This window comes from Delphinus delphis, chromosome 14 (assembly GCF_949987515.2).
Source record: "Delphinus delphis chromosome 14, mDelDel1.2, whole genome shotgun sequence".
Taxonomy (NCBI): domain Eukaryota; kingdom Metazoa; phylum Chordata; class Mammalia; order Artiodactyla; family Delphinidae; genus Delphinus; species Delphinus delphis.
In genome coordinates, this window is record NC_082696.1 from 62,926,732 (window position 1) to 62,946,762 (window position 20,031).

Sequence of the window (20,031 nt, forward strand, 5' to 3'; positions counted from 1 at the left end):
GGCTGGTGATCACGTGGTTGACTGGGAGCAGTATCTTGCTGCCTCTGCCCAACATCACAAGAGTATGTAATCTCATAGTTTTAGCCCTGGAAAAGAACAAAATTCAAAATTCCAAGTACAGTTTCTACCAAATGCTATCACTTTTGCACCATTGTGAAGTCAATAAATCTTAAGGCAAACCATTGTAAATCAGGACTAGTCTGTAACTTGTTAATCTACTATTGATATCTACATTACATTATGGCAACATCTGCATCCATGGGGTTTTTTTACCCAGAAGTTTCTGCCTTACTTTGGATCTGTTTCCTTTCCTTTTGACTAATTCTTCAAAAACTGTCCTTTGATAGAATGAATAAAGTAGATGTTTAACCAAAGAAAAGGAACAATTTTAAGATATTTAAGAGTAGACCTGGAGGAAAAAACTTGGATTTCTCCACACCTAATTTTAGGCCAAGACATGGAAATCTACATTAAAACAACATTAAATGGAAAAACAATTTGGCCTGAATAACAAGAGAACTATGTTACAATTGAATTCCAACCATAAGAGCTCTCAAGATTATAATCAATTTTGTGATTTTTGAAAACGTCTTGCTTCTTTTAAAAATTATTAAATAAATGTAAAAAATAAACCATGTACTGTGGTGTCTTCCATGGTCTCTGCTGCCTTCTCACTGGAACTTTCCTGGCTACAGACTAGAGATGAATTTTGAGAGAGGCAGCTGAAGATGATTTCAGGGTGGGCACAGTGCTGCCAATAGCCCCTGATGGAGCCCTTGCCTGAGGGCTCTTATGATTGGAACAAATGGCTCTCTACAGAATGGGACCTAGAAAATACAGGGGGTAATACCATGTGATGAAAAGAGGAGAAGTAAGAGAAATGTAAAGGGCATTAAGGAGAAAGGAGTGAGAATCAGTATTTAGCTGGATCCCTAGAACACCTTCTGCCCATAATGGTGTTAAAGCTCTATTATTAGATCTTACATGTCCTCATGTTGAAATCTCTTCCTCTTAAGATGTCTTAAATGAGTTTCAGACTTCACCAAAAGTAATACATAGGTTCAGAGAATTCCGTGGCATACAAATGAATTTTGGATGCCTCCTTTCTTACACTGTAAAATACCTGCTATTTTCAACTATGGAACATTGAAAAAAAAAAAAAGAAAATAGGAGAGAGAAACAAAATGCTCTGTTGTATTGGATCCGTTTCTATATTGACTTGTCTACATTCAGTAAGTAAATTTGAGTTGGCCTAACTGTGGACAAATTGCTGACAGTCAGAGTATCTTACTTCTTTTCTATAACTTTGGCTATTTTTTTTTCAGAATAGAACCTCTGAAATATGATTACTACATAACCAGATGGTAACATATTTTTTCCAAATGAACGGCATTTTTGTAAAAGAGTGTTAATTACCATTTGCCACAAACTCTAGATAATCTCTACAACAGTGGTTCTGAAACATTTTGGTCACAGGACCGTTTTTCCTCTTAAAATCTAATGAGAACCCTAAAAAACTTTGTTTCTATGAGAAAATTTTAAAATACTCTTTTAAAAATAATGACAGTATATTATATGTTAAAATAAATTAGATCTTTTATGAAGAATAGATATATTTTTTAAAAAAATTATGAGGGGCATTGTTTTGCATTTTTGCAAATCAGTTTAGCACCTGGATGATAGAAAAATCACTGGATTCTCATACCTGCTTCTGTAGTCTGTCTGTTGCAATACACTGTTTGGTTGGAGTATATGAAGAAAGTCTGACCCTAAACACATATGGAGTGGGACAAAGGAGGACCTCACAGACCCCTGAAAAGGTCTCAGGGTTCTCCAGGTATCCTCAGATCACACTTTGAGAACAACAGCTCTGTAGGTAGCCTTCTACTTGTACTTTTCTCTCTTCCTTAACCTCCTCACACTAAATATCTCTGCTCTTTCTTTTTTTCATTCATGTCATACATGTTTTTATTTCTTTCCCCTTCCCTTATCTATTTTTTCTCTACCCTATTTTCTCTTTACTCCTTTTTTCCTGACCTGTACCTCCTTCTTCACTTTTACTTACTCCCCTTGAACACTCTCTACTCTGTTTTCTCCAAGTTATATATGAAAATGAAGTCTTTCTAAAAAAGAAGTTATTTGGGGGGATCTTGGAAAGATGTATAATATTTCTTGTTTATTCCTCCCTAAATTGCCTCTATAAATGGCAGTGTCTAGCCATACATAAAGAAAAACCTCACATACCCTCATTTCATACATCTAGTCTCAATACTCTCCTTCCAAAATACATCTTAAATCTCTCTACTTTCCTTCAACTTCACTTTTCTAAGTCCGATGCAGATTAATCCACTTTCTCCCCTCGTTTGTAGTATTAAAACAGTCTACTAACTGGTTTTTCTTTTTCTCCACTTGCCAAACCTCACCAAAGCCACAATCAGTTCAGTGGCCAATGTGATTGTAGTAAAAGTTCTTGGTGACCTAGGTTGATCTCCTTTTCCAGATGTTGTAAGGATTGGCTAATAATAATACACAGATGGCTGTGGTCCCCTCTGCAGATCAAATTACACAAAATAGGAGCTGCCTCCTCCTGAGGCTGCACCCTCTTACAGGCCCACAATAGAAAATGGTCAGTGACTGATAGGTAGGGTAAAAGAGTCTGGACCCCTACCTCCAGGACTAACTCTGTGGTGCAGTTTGCGTCCAGAGCTTTCCCATAGGATAAGATGAAGTCAGTCTCCACTGAGACTGCATTCTTACTTCTCTCACTCCCATTCTTCTGAGACTGCTGGTTGTCTCATGTGCTGCTTCTAGGGAAGTCAACCTAAGACAGTAAAAGTCCAATATTCTATCAAATTATTTAGTTTTCTGCTTAAAACTCTCCAATGAATTCCAACCTCTTCTTTTCATCCTACAAAATGCTGCTGTAACTGGCAACTGCCTATCCTTCTGACATTTCCCATCAATCAGCTAAGAAGGAAAAATCTTTCCCCAGGGCATTTGCGCTTGCTATTTCTTCAGTCTGGAATTCTGTTCCCTGGATTTTTGTCATGTTCAGACTTCACTTCTAACATTACTTTCTGCTAGAGACCTTTCTGACCACTGTATCTAAATTTGCTCCCCACCTTCCTTCCTCATTCATTCTGTTAAATTAATATTTTATATTTTTCAGAGCATTCATTGCTATTAGAAATTATTCTATTTACTTATTTATTTTTAATTATCTCTCTACTCACTAGAATGTAAGGAATAGGTTTTATCTGTTTTGATCACTGCTGCATCCCTAAACATACAACTAAGTATGTCACATAGTAGATGCTCAATAAATATTTGTTGGCTTGAATTAATATTGAATTATAACATTTATGCAGTTAGTTTTAAAATAATGTTGTATTCCATGATAATTTATTGATTTACTCATTCATTCATTTAACAACTACTTTAGAGACTTATTTTGCTGAACTTTAAATTAAATATTATAAAGGTTAGAAACCTGTGGTAGACACTACTAGTTTTATTCAATATCTTGTTATTTTCCTCCTGGGAACACAAGAAAACTGCACTTTCTTGCCTCCTGTTTGAATAGGTAGGTTGTGTGAAAAATCCCATAACAGTAGTATAAGCAAAGCCCTCTAAGAATTCATCATTATGGGAGAGCAGGTGATAAGCAAAGGTTTCAATGAAAATGTGGTAATTGATGCTTTCATAAATGAATATTGGAGTAAATAATTTCAGTCGAAAGAACCAGGATGAAAGAGAAGAAAATGCAAAATCCAGTCAAAGGACGGAAAATAGTTTGGCCAGGACAAAATTATATGTGGGGGAGGAGTATTTGGATTGATGACCTGGTGCTGAAGGGAGAAAGCCACCCATTCCTGTTCTTCTATGACTTACAGATGGCCAGAAAAGTTTTTTAAAAAGAAGAAGGAAAAAAAAAAAAACTCTTCAAATACTCATGGCTTAATCAGCATAGTTCTACTCTTACAGAAAGTGAAGCAGCAGCTGTGTGAGATGTGATTCAGGAATTCATCCAGCTGTCTGCTTCTCAGCATCCTTACAATGTGGATAGTGCTGGATGTAGATTTATCTTTCCCACAAGCAGGGAAAGAGCTCTACTTTCCCTTTGGAGCTTGCCCCCCATCTAAGACTGCACCCAGTTACATTTCAATGAATAACGATTTTATAGACTAATACGTATCAAAACTATAAGTACTTTTATGGTCTCTTCTGTTGAACAAGTGCTTTATCAAAGTGCAAATATATTTGGTTAAGCTTCTTCATCTGAGACTATGCTAATACATAAAACCAGGCTAATAGGTAACTCAGATAAACAGCTCAATCAGAGGCAGGGATTGGGGAAGGGGAGGTGGAAGCAAACAAATTAATTGACAGTTTTCAAACTGATCAATCAATGAAGTCAAAAACCTAAACCAGTCTATCCACCAGATTGAAGTTTTGTTTAAATGTTATTAATTGCAAACTTGGAGAACAAAAGAAGATGACTGATTACCAAAGTTTGGAATTCTTGAAGTGAATTTAAATTATTCCTTTTATCTTGGGAGGGAAAAAAAAAAGATGTGACTTTCATCAAAATTTGTACAATGTGTAACCCTAATGGTGAAGTTAAGCTCTGGAGACCCTTTATAGAATATAAATCTCTAGTATTCTGAATACTGTCACAATAGATGCCTCACCATAGGCAAACATGTTGTAAGATGCAATTGATGCACTTGCCAAACAGAAGCCAGAGAACTACCATGTCTTTTAATGGCTAAACAGAGAACATATCAGATTGCTTACCTGTTTATGTTATACACAGTCAGGATATATGTTCTGACAGTTTCAAAAACAATATAATTATTTTTGAAAATTGAGGATGACATAGCTGTTTTATGATTCTTTAAATGTAATAAAATATAGAATCTATCTAGAGGGAGATTCCACCTTGATTTTCAATTAGCTTAATGAAACAGAGTAAACACAATTAGCCACAGTAATTTTTACAACCTCAATCATTATCTGTCAAACTATTTGGGTGATCATTTCTGCTTGCATAGTTGGGATAAATAAACAGGGCATAAAACACAGCAGGTCTTTTTGTCCCTGTGCTAGCTAAACTTGTATATCTCCTATGCATAGTTTATTATTTTTAAGCTGTAAAATCTTTTGTGTCTTCTGTGTAATTTTTAAAGATGGAAGACAAATGTTTAACAAGTAAGGGAAGATGGGGGAGGCAAAGGAGAAAGCGTATGCTTACATTTAATCAAAATTTAGCAAAGTGTTCAATTAGAAAATATCTTCTTTGTAGTGCAAATCAAGAAGGTGTTACAGCATACTCCTTATCAGTGTCTAAAGCTGACTGGACATAGTCCCTAAAGGTTATCAATCCATGATAATAAATAGTTACATTCTAGGGAGATGGTATTTTCTTACACTTGTAAGACAAATTACTATTGAGTTTATTTGTGTTCCTTTTCCTCACTCACTCACAAGTTTTAGCCAGTCATTCTCATCATTAACTTCTGTGAAGTAATAATTAACCCAATGCTCTAACACCATCACAAGGGCCTCTTAATATGTCGTGTCTCTCTTCCCAATTTCACACTGTATGTGTGTGTGTGAGTGTGTGTTTTCTTGGTTTTTTTCTTTAATGAATTACCCATCAGTTTTGACAGTACTGCTTATGAAACCAGTCAACTCAGTTTAAGTGGTTAGAGAAATTGAATACAAAAAATACATTGTAAAATCTCATAGAATCTATTTTAAAGAGAGGAAATATAACATTTGAGGAAGAACAATATCCAACAAGGAATGTAGAAAGGTTAATAAGATAGTAAGTGGTAGAAAGTTTCAAATATAGTTCCCGAAAATTCCTTCTTACACACTAACTCTTCTTTTCTCGAAGTTGTTCTTTCCTCTAATCTATTTGTCACTCTCATAACTGCTTTAAAAACTTAGTTAATATATCATATCAATCTCTAAAATGAAATCATCTTAATGATATTTTACCTTTAATGTTCCATTATTGTTTTGATACAACATATTCCTTATCTCATTTAGAAATATACAACAACCCTGTGGAAAGTTCTCCAGATACCCCCATTGTACTCCGGAAGAAAGTCAAAGTTGAAGACATTTCCTAACTCATGCCAAGTCATGCAAGCATTCAGCCCTATGATTGGAACTCAGCCCCAGGTCTCTTTCCTCTCAGTTCAGCATTCTTATGACAATACCCTCTGAAATCTGAACATTTCTCCACAATCTGGGAAAGTAATTTTTCTGCTCATCTCAAAATGTTTTTGCATGAATAGTGCTATCGATTGAATTGTGTCCCCTCAGAATGTATATATTAAAGCCCTTACCTTTAATGTAATAGCATTCGGAGATAAGACCTTTGGGGAACTAATTAGGGTTAAATGAGGTCATGGGGTGGGGCCCTCATGAAGAGGTCAGTAGCTTTATAAGAAGAGGAAGAGAGATCACCACTCTCTTTGCCTTGTGCAGACACAAAGAAAAAACCATCTGCAAGCCAGGAATAGGGCCCTCACCAGGAATCAAACCAGTTGGCACTTGGATCTTGGACTTCCCAGCCTCCAGAACTATAAGAAATTAATGTCTGTTGTTTAAGCCACACAGTGGTACTTTGCTATAGCAGCCAAAGCTGACTATAGTTATACAGTTCATACCATGTTTATTGTATTCACAAATTCACATATTCACAGATGCATTAATTTAGAAATATGCCCCTTTTTTCCCCAAATTTTCATAATACATGAATTTTCAAATAATTTTATGAGATTAATTAAGGCCAGTTTTATTAATCACTCTCTCTTTTTGTTTGATTCCTTTTTTGTGTGTGTGTGTGTGTGTGTGTGTTTTTTTTTTTTTTTTTTGCAGTACGTGGGCCTCTCACTGTTGTGGCCTCTCCCGTTGCGGAGCACAGGCTCCAGACGCACAGGCTCAGCGGCCATGGCTCACGGGCCCAGCCGCTCCGCGGCACGCGGGATCCTCCCGGACCGGGGCACGAACCCGCGTCCCCTGCATCAGCAGGCGGACTCTCAACCACTGTGCCACCAGGGAAGCCCTTGATTCCTTTTTGTTGATGGAGTATTCACTTTTTCTTGTCATTCTAGTGGTTTCTCAGGAGGGCTTCAATATAAATGTGAGAAAGAAGTCAGATTGAGATGCAGACCTGACAAAGTCTGGACCCATCTTGCCCATCAGAGTATCAGAGTTGACCTGCCTTGGGCCAAAATGGCCTGGCCTTTTTACCCACACCTCACTCAGCCACTGGATGGAGGCTGTTGGGGGAAGCATAGTGGCTCACTGGAGTTGAGACACATCCTGAAAGTGCTGACTGCTGAAAATCTCTGTTGACTGCCTTCCTTACAGCCAAGCAGGATCAGGTTGGCCCATCTTAGTTTTCACAACAGCTGGATATTTAGGATTACCCATTACCATTACAGTGTGGGTAAAGGCAAATTCTGAACATCCTGAATGATGCCCTGTGTCAGAATATCCTGAAAAAATACAATACATAGACCCTGTTGAAGTCAGTGGGATGACGTTGGCTATTTTCTGCCATGTCTACACCCGATCACCTGCCTACTATGGTCACCACCTGGCTACTTTTGAAGAAACCGGTTCACTGTGGAAGACCACACTAGCCATCTGCTCATCCTCTGGTCACAACTCTTGCTCCATGAGACCCACAGTATAATTAACTTTTACCACACACTTTACCTGGGTGAATAGCAAAGGGAGGGAATCTTAATAGCCAAGTGTTTATCCCCTCTTTTAGTAACCATATTTTGGATCAGTTAATTAGCACTAGACATATAAGAAGAAATGTTAAGAATATTTTAATCCTAAAATATTCAAAGAATCATTTAATCTGAACACAGCTGTTAGCAAATATAAAATATTGTTTTTCTTTGTTTCTTTTTAGCAGAACTAAAACGTTTATCCCCAACTCTCCTTGAAAAGGAGCTCAATTAGTGTATCGATAACTGGTTTCTCTCTCTTTGCTCCTTCTGTCCTTGGGAAGTGGAGTGATCTAAGGAATTTGTAAATTTGGCAAAGAATAGCTGGGCATATGTGACTCCACTCTGCCCTTCTTCCTCTTCTGGGAAAGCTGCTGAAAGAGAGCACGAGTTATACCCTGTTCTCCCAGGACAGGTCTCCACACGAGGCTGCCTATGAATGGAAGGTAAGGACCAGTCTAATTTTGAAACTATAATGCATGTCCTAAACCTGACTTTTATTCATAATAAAAGAGACACTTGGTATCCATGTTTATTCTTTGTGTAATTTCTTCCTATTTCAGTATCCAAACATGAAAGAAAATACTGTGAGGGTCTTCCTCAGAAACTCTCAATAATTATAACAAGGTAGACAAAATAAATAAAATCCTAATCTGTCTTATAATGATGTGTTTGAATTACTTTTCATACAAGTAAAAGAGAAAGGAAAGCTAACAAGTAAATATGACGGGAGAAATGTATATTTTAAGCTCCTTTAAAAGTCTGCTTTGACTTCAAGATAATCAAAATTCTTATAAATATCTGATAATAATGCAACACAGTAAATAATGTAAACACCTCAAGTTTTCATCTGCTAGGCCAAATGTAATTCCTCTGGTTTCTTTTTGTTGGTTGGTTCATTCAAGAAAGTCTTTTTTAAAACATGGATTGACCAGATGGGCTTCCTATACTGCCATCATATAAGAACAGCTAGAAATGTTGAATAAATAAATCAGTATGATAGAGCTGTATATTAGAAACAACAAACAGGGATTGTCCTAAATGTTTGCCCCATAGCCAGGTTACTTTGAGCCAGCATATGGAAGATTTTGTGATTAGGCCTCAAAGCACAAAAATACCAATTAATTATGATGATTAGATATGTCTTCATTAGTACTCTATAAATAAATCATGCTCAGCATTATGCAGTCAGCTATCTTGGAAAAATATTCTTCTAGAGGGTTGTGGAAACAGCTTTATTAATTATAAATGCTCTGCAACTTACCACATATTATATTTTGAAATGTTAAACATACATATATACACGTTATATATGCATGGAGGTATTTATCAAACTGTTTCAGTGTTTCTTTATGCTACTTACCACTAAAATGCTTTCCAGAATCAAGATGGGAGTTTGTTAAAAATCTGTATTTATTGTTAAAAATAAAAATGTTAGAACACTTATATTTCCAACTCCTTTCATGTTTTCAGATGACAGTTTTTCTCTTTGATATTTAACTTCTGTGTTTCCAGAGATGTTTTGTGAATGTGTTCCTCTCCGCTTCCCACCCCAGCCTCTTACTGCCCTCAGTATATTTTCTTCATTTATTCAAAAGAATTTCTTCCTGAATATGTCGCTGTTATTAAAAACATTTTCATTGCATTTGAAATTAACCCAGTTGTGCAAGATATCCCCCATTCCCTCCTCCAGATCCTCTGTTCCCTTTTCTCTACCCTGCTAGACCTCTAGGAGACTGACTTCTGTGACCTGCATCGAGCAATTCCTTGCCCTCTAGTTTCCAGTTGATTTCTGCTAATGCGGACCCCTGGCGGGAGATCAGAAGTGGATAGGGGAGTTTATTCCCTAGCTCCTTCTCTGCAGGTTGACTGTGTACCTCAGCCAAAGGTCACAGCTCCTGGCATGTGATTCTTTTTTTTTTTTTTTTTAGAGAAGATGTTGGGGGTAGGAGTTTATTAATTAATTAATTAATTTTTGGCTGTGTTGGGTCTTCGTTTTTGTGCGAGGGCTTTATCTAGTTGTGGCAAGCAGGGGCCTCTCACTATCGCGGCCTCTCTTGCTGCGGAGCACAAGCTCCAGACGCACAGGCTCAGTAGTTGTGGCTCATGGGCCTAATTGCTCCGCGGCATGTGGGATTCTCCCACACCAGGGCTCAAACCCGTGTCTCCTGCATTGGCAGGCAGATTCTCAACCACTGCGCCACCAGGGAAGCCCCCTGGCATGTGATTCTTACCAACAAATCTCTCTATGGGTTTTAGTCCTTTCAGATCTAAGAGTGGTAACAGATCTCTCCGTGTAACTTGACTTGGGGAACTGCATTATCTCTCTGGTTTCCCTATACCCTAGGCTAGCTTTTGTAAATATTCCTTTAATTAAATTTCTCTAAAATTATCCAATTTGAATAAGTAGTCTGTTTTCTACAGGACCTTGATTGATACATGATTCTCTTGTAGATTATTCAAACAATACAAAAAGAAAAATAGTAAAATATGAACATCCTCATTACATCTTTTGATCGTGAATACTGGAAATACAATTCAAATTGGCTTTAGCACCTGGATTTTTCTAGTTTTCTGAGTCAATATATCACATACAGAAACATACGCAGAAAGATGCACTTTTCAGAGCCAGTTGGGGTTTAAATAGGCCACAACAGAAGTTCTAGGTCCCATCAAACATGATTTTCCATCTGTTAACCTGGGAAGGAGTTTGTATCAGTCAGGAGACAAAATAAAATTAGGTAACTTAACAGAAACAATATATGTAAAGAATTGTTAGTTAGGTATTGAAGAATGAAAAAAGGCAAAAAGAAAAATTAAGTTATTATAGAAGGACTGTCAACAGTCTGCAGCTACCATCCTAGGGCTTCGGGAAGGAGTGCAAATGTATAAACTTGGAGTAGGCGCCCTGCAGAGTTGAAACTCAGACCTCAGAGAAGGGACCACTGCTTGACCTAAACTGGTATCTCTTAGCTTGGAGGAGAAATGTCACCGGACTAGGACCCAGAACCCTGAAGAGGGATACTGAACAACATCAGAAGGTGCTGGAGTTTCTGCAGGCACACACCAAGGCTGGTGTTGAAAGTGTTGAAAGACTGCAAACTCCCTTCAACATTTTACTAAAGCAAACTAGTGCCTCCAAAGGGAAGAGGTGAGAAGAGGCCAAGGTGATGCTGATAGGGACAGGAAGCCAACAGCGAGCAAACAAAATGAAACAAGTCCCTCTTCCTCCTTCATCCTTACAGCTCCCTTTTGTGCTTCCTACTGGCCAACACAAACAGAGAGGCAACTGCAAAGCTGACAGATTTCCAACCCCAGCATCACAGAACACTCTAGAAGAGAGAGTTTGAGCTGAGAGGCAATGGCTGAGAGGCAATGACTTAATAACTGGCATAGGGTAACAGCCAGAAAATCAATTACACTCCTTTAGTGAAAACACAGTTTCAGAGTTTTCACTGTACACCAGGCCCTGTGTGAGGCTAGTCTGCCTTAACTGCAGGTAAGTTTTAGTCATATTTCTAATAGGGCATTTAATATGACAAAGAAAGCAATTATAATATTATGTAAGAAGTGCCATGATAAAGGTAATAATATGGGACTTTTAGAGTGGCATTTAGACAAGAAAAATAAAGTATCCAAATTGGAAAGGAAGAATTAAACTGTAACTATTTGTCAGGGGCATGATTTTATATATAGGAAAATTTAAAAACTCATCAAGAATCTGTTAGAACTAATAAACAAATTCAGTAAAGTTACAGAACACAAAATCAATATGCAAAAATCTGTTGCATTTCCATACACTAGTAACAAATTATCAGGAAGAGAAATTAAGAAAACAATCCCATTTACAACTGCATCTAAAAGAGTGTAATACCAAAAAATAAATTTAACCAAGGAGGTTAAAGATCTGTATACTGAGAACTACAAAACATTAATGAAAGAAATTGAAGAGGACACAAATAAATGAAAACGTATTCTGTGCTCATGAACTGGAAGAATTAATATTGTTATAAGGCCCATACTACCCAAAGCAATGTATAGATTCAGTGCAAACCCTATCAAAATCCCAATGGTATTTTTCACAGAAATAGAAGAAACAATTTTAAATTTGTATGGAACCAAATACAAATTTGTACAAATGCAAAACCAAGTACAAATAGCCAAAGCAATCTTGAGAAAGAAAAAAAAAAAAGGACAATGCTGGAGGCATCATGGTCTCTGATTTCAATCTATATTACAAAGCTATAGTGATTAAAACAGTATGGTATTGGCATTAAAAGCAGACACATAGATCAAAGGAACAGAATAACAAGCCCAGAAATAAACCTATGTTTATATGGTCAATTAATTTATGACAAAGGGGCCAAAAATACAGTGGGGAAGGAACAAGCTCTTCAATAAATAGCATTGGAAAAATTAGACAGCCACATGCAAAAGAATTAAATTGGACCACAACAAAAATTAACTCAAAATGGATTAAAGACTTGAATGTAATATCTGAAACCATAAAACTCCTGGAAGAAAACATAGGCAGTAAACCCCTTGACATAGGTCTTGGTAATGAGTTTTTGAATCTGACACTCAAAGTGAAAGCAACAGAAGCAGAAATAAACAAGTGAAACTACATCAAACTAAAAAGTTTCTGCACAGCAAAGGAAACCATCAACCAAATGAAAAGGCAACATATTGAATGAGAGAAAATATTTGCAAATTATTATATATTATGTACATATATATAACTATATATCTGATAATAAGCTAATATCCAAAACATATGAAGAACCCATACAACTGAATAGCAAAAAATAAAATAAAATGAAATGTTTCAGTTAAATAAGGGGCAGAAGATCTGAATAGATAATTTTCCAAAGAAGCATACAGATGGCAAACAGGTACATGAAAAGATGCTCAGCATCATTAATCATATGGAAATGCAAATCAAAGGCATAATGAGATATCACATCACACCTGTTAGAATGGCTGTTACCAAAAATACAAGAAATCAGAAGTGTTGATGAGTATGTGGAGAAAAGAACCCTTGAGCACTGTTGGTGGGATTAAATTGGTACAGCCGCTATGGAAAACAACATGAGGTTTCTTAAAAAATTAAAAATAGAACTACCATATGATCCAACAATTCCACTTCTGAGTATTTATCCAAATAAATCAAAAACACAAATTTGAAAATACATATGTACCCCCATGTTCATTGCAACATTATTTACAGTATCCACTATATGGAAACAACCTAAGTGTCCATTGATGGATGAATAGATAAAGAAATTGTGGTATACATATACAATGGAATAGCATTCAGCCATAAAAAAGAAAGAAATCTGTGTTTGTGACATGATGGATGGACATTAAGAGCGTTATGCTAAGTGAAGGACATAGAGGGACAAATACCGGGACTTCCCTGGTGGTCCACTGGTTAAGAATCTGCCTTCCAATGCAGGGGACGTGGGTTCGATCCCTGGTCAGGGAACTAAGATCCCACATGCCGCTGGGGAGTTAAGCCCGCACGCCACACCTAGAGAAGCCTGCACTCCCCAATGAAGACCCAGCGCAGCCAAAAAAAAAACAAAGACAAATACCACATGACCTCTCATATATGAAAACTAAAAACAAACAAGCAAAACACAAGCTTCTAGATACAGAAAACAGATTGGTGGTTGCTAGAGGCAGGAAGTGGAAGTTGGGGGAAATGCATAAACTTTTTTTCAGCTTAAATAAATTGAGAAAAGGGGATAAGGGGGCATGTGGTTGGTGAAATGTAGGTCCCTTGCCCTGCTCTACCTGTCAGAGGAAAAAAGTCTTTGACCCTTTTGTCTCTCCTTGAACCTTGGCTCCCTCCAAGATTTACATAATGGAGACTTTATTCCCAAATAAGTTAAACATTTGTATTTTGGCCCTGAAATATGCTCACTAAAAATTATCCCTTTGGCAATCCAACATTCATATAAAATGTTCTTCCTGTTTTGAAAGAAAAAACTCCTACCACAATGCAGTTTCCTCTCATAGGAAAAGTCCGTTTTACCAGTGTCTCAAAAAGAGAAAACTCTATGTCTCTTCCATCACGGCATCTAGCTCCAAGTCTAGGATCCTTCAGTAACATCCATCCTGACCCTAGTTCTCTTGAATCCAGTCTTGATATTCAACAAAATATGTCTGAAATTATAAAGTTAACCATCACTTATTCCTGTGGCAGTAGTGACTGAAAGAAAAGGAACTGAAAGGAGAAAGAGGTTACAATTATGTATATATATTTTAAATAAAAATGTTTGCAGAGAAAAAGATGTATACATTGGAGCCAATACTCATTTTTACAATGATCACAAAATAATATATACATATATGTATATATGAGTGTGTATATATATATGTGTGTGTGTGTGTGTATATATATATATGTATATATATATACACATATATATATATATATATATATATCACTTTTTTTTTTTTTTTGTCTGCACCGCGAGGCATGTGGGATCTTAGTTCCCCAACCAGAGATCAAACCTGGGCCCCCTGCATTGGAAGCATGGAGTTGTAACCACTGGACCGCCAGAGAAGTCCCAATATCACTTTTATTTTTCTTTAAACTGTATATTTCCTTTGCCATCAGCTGTTGTGGAGTTCTTTAGCCAGTAAAGTGATCAACCCTTTATTCCTAGGAGTTCCAGGTTCTTGCTAGTCCAATCTATACAGAGTACCAGTATTTTTTTTTTTTTTTCGGTACGTGGGCCTCTCACTGTTGTGGCCTCTCCCGTTGCGGAGCACAGGCTCCGGACGCACAGGCTCAGCGGCCATGGCTCACGGGTCCAGCCGCTCCGCGGCATGCGGAATCTTCCCGGACCGGGGCACGAACCCGTGACCCTGCATCGGCAGGCGGACTCTCAAGCACTGCGCCACCAGGGAAGCCCAGAGTCCCAGTATTTTACCAGTAGATATGGTTGTATGAAAATTCCTCAGGGACCATTTAAGAACGCATCCTCCTTGACGCAACATTATTCTCTTTTCTCTTGATTTCCAGAATCTAATGACCCAATCCAATACAGTAATTCCTTTTTTTGCCTGCTGGCTCAGTTTCATGAGACTGAATTGTCTAGATGGTGTTGTTGACTTCCATGTAAGCATTGCTGAATCCCCTGGTAGAACATTTTTCCCATGGTTATTACTAATGTCTAAACTAGTAGTTCCCAATCTCAGGGATGAGAATTTTTCTAAAAATGAGAGTGGCTGATTAGGTTTAACTGTGAGAGGTGCTAATTACAATTTTATTCATTTTTGGGGGGAACTATATATACTTATTATGAAAGAAATAGCACCATATACTGGTCAATGTTTCAAATCATAGGTAGCATCCTATGATCTGGTGCCATAACTGATTCTTCAATAAGGTATATGATAAGACTAAAGTAACCTAAGAGCACTACCCCCGTTGTCGTATTTCTTTCATGGGAAATTGAGTTCCTTGTTTGGAAGAAATTATGAGCGATATCATCATGTTGAATAAGGTATTCAGTTGATTACAACATTCATGAAAATGCTGCCTTGAGGCATGATGAATGGAGAAATCAAATCTAAATCCAAATACAGAATAAGTAACTAGTCCACATCACAGGAATTCTCCACGACAAAAGAAGTAAAAGAAAAATAAATAAATCATCAACTGTTGTGCAGAGGTATTATGGTACAATATTATAGGTTCATATTTACTACTTTTGGAAAAATGTCTTCATACGCTGGTAAAGGGACTTCTGTGTTGTTGCACTTGTGAATTGCATCCATCTTGTTCACCATAGCCACATAGTTCATTAGGCAAGTTCTGAAGATATTATAGAAGGGAGATGACTGACACAGAGATCATGTTCTCTTGTCTACCTAATTATTATGAGTGAAGATGTCCTTTGAGCATGTATATTCTTTATGTTCCAAGCCCATTTCAAAAAAATTCTTCCCTGCTTCTCCTTCCTCTCCAAATACTTATCCTTTGAGATTCCTTATTATCTACAAAAACTAGCAGCCACTTCCCATAAATTCTTATAGGTCCTTGCTTAAGGCATTGTGAAACAATTGTCAAGGTCTACCTGATATACTAGCATCAGAGAAAACTGGACTTCCTGTGGCATTATTTTGTACCATGAGATTCACAAGTGGCCCTGTAGGTTGTAAAGAAAGAGTATCCTCCAATAGGTACAATGAGTTAATATATGCTTAAAGCCTGAATAAGCATTTCCCTTTCACCAGGGAACCTTTACCTTGGTAAGTGGCTATAGGTGTCTTTAGGGAGAGGAATGAGGATGCTTCTTTGCATGTTCTTCAGTGTCAATGGACTATGGGTGGGAATTGTTCAGGGTGCCAACATACTCTTCCTACCAGTTCTTTAATTTCCACATGAGAGAGAAGGAAAAGCTGTGAATTCAACTGATAGTCTTAATTTTACTATCTCTAAGACCACATTTTGTTTTTTACCCAGCTCAGTCCCTGCAGCAACAAAAGATAAGAGATTCTTTTATCTTGATCCTAGAAACTCCCTGGATTTCAATCAGTGCTATGAGCCTAGAATTCAAGGATTTTAACTTGTCATTCTCTTTCTTTAAGCTGCCCATTATGTTTGAAACAGCTGCTCCTTTCCTAAGTCCATAAATTCCTCATGTCATCCTACTGTTCTGTGGTAAAAGCAACTCAATTCCCATAAGTCATGCCTGCACTGTGCATTTGATGCCAGGTGACCACAGGCAATGATTTGATTAGGTTTTTCACTGCTGAAGAATTCCCATCTTGGCATTTGAGCAAGATTTTGACTAGCTGACCCAGCTATGCCAGATAAACAATTGATGGTCCCCATATTCCCTTGCAGGTATCTATCGATGCACCCCATTCCTTGGTAACAATTTCTCTCTCAGTTGGGATCTTCGTTGTGAGCAGCAAAAACAGCTCTTCTAGCTAATAAAAGGAGAAAATTAATTTATTGAAGGAATGTTGGATAGTTCATAGAATTAACTGGCAGGATGGAAGAACTGCTAGGAAAATGGGCAGAAGACAACAGAAGGTTTGTGGGAGGAACTGCAGCCGAGATGATGTTGAAGAAATGCACTTGTTTGGATGCTCCTTAGGTACCAATGGTGCCATGGTACAGATCCGCCACTACATACTACCACTGCTACACACACCAGAAAGTGATAGATGATAAATCTAAAGGACATAAATCCAAATATAGATCATGGGTAAGCATGAAAAAGAATGCAAAGCAAACAGAAGAGAAACTAAAGGTAATCTCTGTTGGTGATACACAGGAATGTAATAGAGGCATTCATTATTTGAGATTAAGGGGGAAGGGATATTAAGAGACATTTGATTAATATGCCATCTTTATTTAATATCTTCCATATGCTCAATTATCAGTTGTATGACCTTGAGAAAGTCACTTATCCTTCCTGTAACTGGTTCATTATCTCTAAAATGAAGATAATAGTATCTACCTCTGAGGATGTCATGAGGAAAAGATGAGTAACACACACAAAACAGGTACAGGTGGTACCCAGCATATAGTATGCACTTTTAGGTGTTAGTTAACTAGTAGTAGTAGTAGTAGTAGTAGTAGTAGTAGAGAGGTAAGAGCCACTTTAAGTTTGAAAAAAAATACAAATATGTAAATACAAAGAAAAGAGAGCATTTAGACAATTGTTACTATAATTAATTTAAGAACTGCTGTTGGAACAAATTAGTCAATTAGATGTCTTTCACTTTTCATCTTATGTTAAACAATTAAGTCATAAAAATTGAATGAGTATTTTTCTCAGAGCTGATACTTGTCTTCAGATGGAAGTTTCTTTATAGAAATAGTTAATATGCTAGAATAGAAAGAAAATTTGGTTAAGCATATCTAGTAGGAACAGAGCCAACAATATACTTGATGCTAAAATGTTAGTGGCAGTGCCATTATAGTGAGAAGCTTGCCACTATTACTACCGAGTGAGTTCCTAGGTAATGTAATTATACAAAGCAATACATATATGAGACATTACAATGATAGGAAAAAATTACTCTTGCAAAAAACATGATCGTCTATCTCAAAAACACAAGGGAATTAATGGAACAAATTGTTTAAATTAGGCCTAATAAAATAGTTCTAAAAAGTAATTGAGTACACCAATAAAGAAAAATCAATGGCTTTCCCATTCATATACACAAGATTCAACTACTAGAAAACGCAGTGAAAATATATAATAGAAAATTATGATGTGAAATAAAGGACAAATTCCATTCACAGTGGTAGCAAAACCTGTAAGATTCCTATGGATTAATCTGATGAGGATGTGTAAAACCTAAGTGGGGGGGGGGGGGAATATTTCCTGAAGACATGAAATATACCAAGATTTTTTTTTTCCTGAATGAGGAGTTTCAATCCTAATTCTTAATTTTTCTTGTTAGTTCTCCTCCAAATCAGTTAATTTTTTAAAAAAATTCAAATTCACTTTTTAATTGTATTTGTCCGACTGATTCTAAACTTTTTCCATTTGATATTTTTTGTTTTTTGCTTTGTTTTATTTTTGCTTTTCCTTAAACAAGTTTTCTCGAATAGAGATATTGTTAACATTTTGGTTAAAATAATTCTTTGTTGGATGGGACTCTTTTACTTATTTGAATGTCTTAACATCTCTGGCTTTCACTGGGTAAATGCTAGTGGCACACCATCAGTCATTGTGACACCATAAAATACCCCCACACCTTCCCAATATTCCCTAGTGATATGGAACAACTTAATATTGAGAATTAGTGGTCTGGAAAATGTCAAATCATACTATAAAGTCAAACAAGCAAAACATTGTAGTGTATACACAGAAATAGGCAAATATGTCAGTAAAATAGAATAGGAAGTATGAAATAACAATAGATTTATGTACATGTACAAATTTTGCTTATCATGAGCATGATCTTTAAAATCATTGAGGAAAAGATATATATTGATTAGTGTCAAAAAAAGATCAGGTTAGAGATCTAACACTCACATACACACACACACACATACACACAAACACACACACACACACACACACAAGTAGTTTCCGGATGGATTGAAGCATTAAATAAAAAGTAAAATAAGTGAATTTCTGGGAGGTCTGTAGGGGAGTATTTCTACAACCTTGACATAAACAATACTTTCCCTAGGAAGGAAAAAACTAGAAAACAGTAACAGTTTTGCTTACAAGAATATTTAAAACTTCTGTAAAATGACAGATGCCATAAAACATTAAAAGGTAAATGACATGCAGAGAAGAAAAAATTAACAAACAAACAATACCAATAATATAAAGTGTTTCTGTACAATGATAAGTTGAAAATAAATTAATTGGTGTGAAATGATCTTTACAATATTGAAATTTCAGTCCAATGTATCATTTTAATGAAAAATGTTTTGTATACATTAAAAGCAACAAATTTACCCCAATTGAAGATCAATTCTGATGATTAAAAATGTCCCTTCAATACTGGACAAAAAATAAAAGTAGAAAGAAAGAAAGAGACAGAAAGGGAAGGAAGGAAGGAAGGAAGGAGGGGGGATCTAGTTAGTCATAATCTGGTGAAATGTGTGAATTTCAAGGATTAAAAAAATACTAATTTATAAGAAGTGGAAGATCCAGCAGGAAACAAATCAGTAAGGACACAGTTAAATTCAAGGACACCATCAATCAACTGGATATAATTGACATCTATAGACTGCTTCAACCAACAACAGCAGAATACACATTCACCAAGATGCCATGTTCTGGGCCATAAAACACACTTTAACAAATTTAAGAGAATAAATAGAGTTCACACATTATCTGCTCTCAGACTACAGTGGGGTTAAACTAGAAATAAGTAAGAGAAAGATAACTGGAAAATCCCCAAATAAGTGGAGATTAAACAACACACTTCTAAACAACACATAGGTCAATGAAAATATTCTCAAGAGAAATTTTAAAATATTTTGAACTAAATGAAAACACAACTTATCAAAATTTGTGAGATACAGTGAAAGCAGTGCTTAGAGGAAAATATCATTGAATAAATATATTAGAAAAGAGGAAAGATCTAAATCAATAATCTGCATTTCTCGCTTGGGAAACTGGAAAAAGAAGAGCAAATTAAATCCAAAGTAAGCTGAAGAAAATAAATCATTAGAATTAGAGCAGAAATCAACAAAATTGAAAACAGAAAATCAATGGAGAAAATTGATGAAACTAAAATCTTGTTCTTTGGAAAGATTAGTAAAAAATATGTA